General features: G+C 43.4%; 1 pseudogene; it reads right to left on the minus strand.

Annotated features, from left to right (window-relative positions):
• Nucleotides 1–2,740: 2,740 nt before the first annotated feature.
• On the minus strand, nucleotides 2,741–3,175 carry LOC114616467 (annotated as a pseudogene).
• Nucleotides 3,176–3,305: the final 130 nt, after the last annotated feature.

Genomic DNA, 3,305 nt, shown 5'->3' on the forward strand with positions numbered 1-3,305 from the left:
TTGAAGGGAACACAGACTGAACCTGTTTCTGAGCTATTGTGAGTAGAGTTGTTGTGAATACACATGTTCAACTACCTGTTAGGAGTATATTTTTAAGTTTATAGAAATACTCACGTAACTACATAGTTGCATACACCTAAGTGCATAGCATTATACACCAATTGTGCATAGTAGTGTGCACTTAAATATATAGTAGTGTACATCTAAGTATACAATATTATGCATCTAAGTATGTAGTAATATACACCTAAGTCCATACTAATACACACCTAGATATATAGTAGTATATACCTAAGTAATTTGAGTATAATTAATATTGGAAAACTGGGTCACATTAAAATCTTTTTTCAGCTTTTTGAGTAAAGTCCACAGTGATTTCAATAACTGTGTGAGTGTGCACTCACACCAGTATTTCTCTTCCCCCACATTTTCTTTTTAAAACTTTTTAAAAAATGTTATAAAATTTATTTAAAATTTTTATTACAGGGACCGAGCCTAGAGCAGGTCGCAGGCAGCAGCTCCGTACCCAACCGCAGAAAACCAAGAAAAACAGGGACTCCCAGGAGCTTGAACTCACGCAGCATCCCAGGTAAAATTGAATCACCCGTGATGCCTGCTATTAGAAGTTCTAACCCAGATGGACCAGAAGCTAGGAGCCTCACCCTTACCCTCACCCCCTACCTTTTCCCACCTGCACAAGATCCCCTGAAGCTGGGCAACTGCAAGATCCTGCTTGGCAACTGCAGATAGACTCAAAGCAATGTACCATATCATCTGAAGAATAGCAGGGAGACCATAACTCAAGCAGTGTACCATATCTTCTGAAGAATAGCAGGTTGCAGTCCTCCTCGCCCCCACAAATAACCAGGACCCACCGGTCGGGTCAAGTGGCACCCAGACATGGGGCTCAAGGCACGGACCCATCCGGACGGACCCTCATTGAGAGGATGTGCGCACGACATCAAGATTGAGCAAGACAGAGATCATCGCCCGTGACCTGTCGTCCACGGAACCAGGTTGATGCTGCCATCAAGAAGGCAGTTGAAGTTCATTACCATCAGCTGAAAATTGCAGAGAATCCAGAAGTGACTCCGCAGGAGACTGACACAGCTGTCAGCTCCCCTGCCTCCCCCTACGGTCTACCCCTAGAATTCCATGCCCTCCAGAAGGGTTCCTGGTATGCCTGGCTTTGCCCTCATTTCTCTCGCTAGAGAGCTTGGCCTCTTGATCACCACAACAAAAATTGGCTTTTTCCTAAACCAAGGCCACCCTTGATATGGCCGCTAACATTGGGGAGCCTTCCTTTATGACAATATTACACCCCAAACTGACAAATGGTTGGTAACTTGAACATTTACAAGAGACTAGGATGGCTGTGAGTTAGCCCAATGACGGGATTATTGTAGGTCCACTTCCCAGGGGCCCACCCAATGCAGCCGAAAAGGAGTGCGTGGTGCTGGGAGTGGGTGCAGCCTACATGGCCTAAGACAGGGCCCTCACCCTCCTTTCACCCACATCAGAGTCCCTTGACGTTGCCCATCGTCGACAGCCTAAAGCCTTCGACCATCGATGTGACTCGTCTCACATCAGTGTTTTGGGGTTGTGAACTTGTCTAAGACCCCCCATAATTAGACATCCAAATTCAAAACTCACATAGTTGGGATTGAACATAAGACACCTTCTCTAACTAAACAGAGAAGGGGGAGATGCCAGAAGCCAGGACCCTCGCCCTTACCCTTACCCCCTAACTTTCCCCACCTGCACAATGTCCTCTGAAGCTTGGCAACTGCAAGATCCTGCTTAGCAACTGCATATAGACTCAAAGCAGAGTACCATGTCTTCTTAAGAATAGCAGGGAGACCATAACTCAAGCAGTGTACCATATCTTCTGAAGAACTGCAGGTAGATCATAATTCAAGGCAGTGTACCATATAGACCATGACATGTTTCAAGGCACAGGCCAAGAAGATTTTGTACTTTTCCACCACCTGGCCCCTCTTACCCCCTCCCCTTGTAAAACATGCTATAAAAAAGCATTTCATGTTCAAAAAAAAAAGAAATTAATAAAAAATACAATAGAAAAAAAAATTTATTACAAACGAACTTCAAATAAAGAAATAAAACACACCAAAACTAATGATACTCAAATTCCATGTAACTTAGTGAATTTATATATAGTTAGAATTCATATTCAAAAAGAAGCTGTGAAGGTTCACATTAAGTGTTACACTTTCATTATCACCTCAATTCACTCAATTATACACCATCCAAACCACAACTCTATGACAGACCTAGAATTAAAACAATTAGCCATATATTCTCTTTCAATACTGTTACTAATCATCTGCATCTACGCCTTTCTCATCCCTTTATATTTAGATTTTCTTTCCTTTTCCCAAGGCTTCATACACATTTTGTCTTTTTTTTTTGACAATGGCCATTCTTCCTGGAGTAAGATGAGCTCTCAAAGTAGATTTTGCATCATTTACTTAATGGCCAATATTGTTGAAGAGTTTAAAAATCAGGAATGAGATATTTGTTTTTCTCTTTTTCGTAGAACTCTTGGGTTCCATGACACAGATTTTGCTCTAATTGTTTCTTTTCTTGATTTTGAAATTCTTTTTTTTTTCTTGTCTCGAGTTTATTTGAAAGACAGCATAGGACACTGGTCATCTGCAAATAGTGTGTTGGTAGGTGTGTCATGGCAGTCCATCTGTCTTCACGTTGACAGGAGCTTTTTCTATGGGGCCTTCACAGGGGCCTGGGCACCTTTGGGAGCCTGGGCTAGAGCTGCAGCCTGGGCCTTAGATGGAGCTTTGGCCTCTGCCTTGGTTTGAACCTTGGGCTTTGGTTGGCAGAGCTTATGACCTTTGGCCATGTAGCTTCAAATCTGCTTCCCAAGCTTGAGGTGAGCGATGAAAGCCAGGCGGCTGAGTTTACGGCTGGGGCCCTTTGGCATCTTGGGCTTGATGGCCTCTGTGCGTGCCTTTGCATTGTTGGCCTGCATCTTCTTCAGGCCTTTCTTGTTGTGCTTCCTGGCAAAGCACATATTCCTCAAGAACTTGGGGTCAACTCACTTAAGAGACTCGAATCTTTATCACCGGGGTTTCTTGATGCCATTTCTGTGCCATTTGCAGGACTGGTTGTGTGTGGTGTGGTTCTTAGACTTGGCCATGTCTGCACGGTAATCCACGGCTTCCACAGAGCCTGGGACTGGAAGAGAAAGAGCGGTGTTGAAATCTTAAAAATTCTTTGAATACTCTACAAACATATTTCACTGAAACAGGTAACTGGCAAAGGACTTC

The sequence above is a fragment of the Grammomys surdaster genome, unplaced genomic scaffold, assembly GCF_004785775.1.
Source record: "Grammomys surdaster isolate TR1022 unplaced genomic scaffold, NIH_TR_1.0 332238, whole genome shotgun sequence".
NCBI lineage: Eukaryota > Metazoa > Chordata > Mammalia > Rodentia > Muridae > Grammomys > Grammomys surdaster.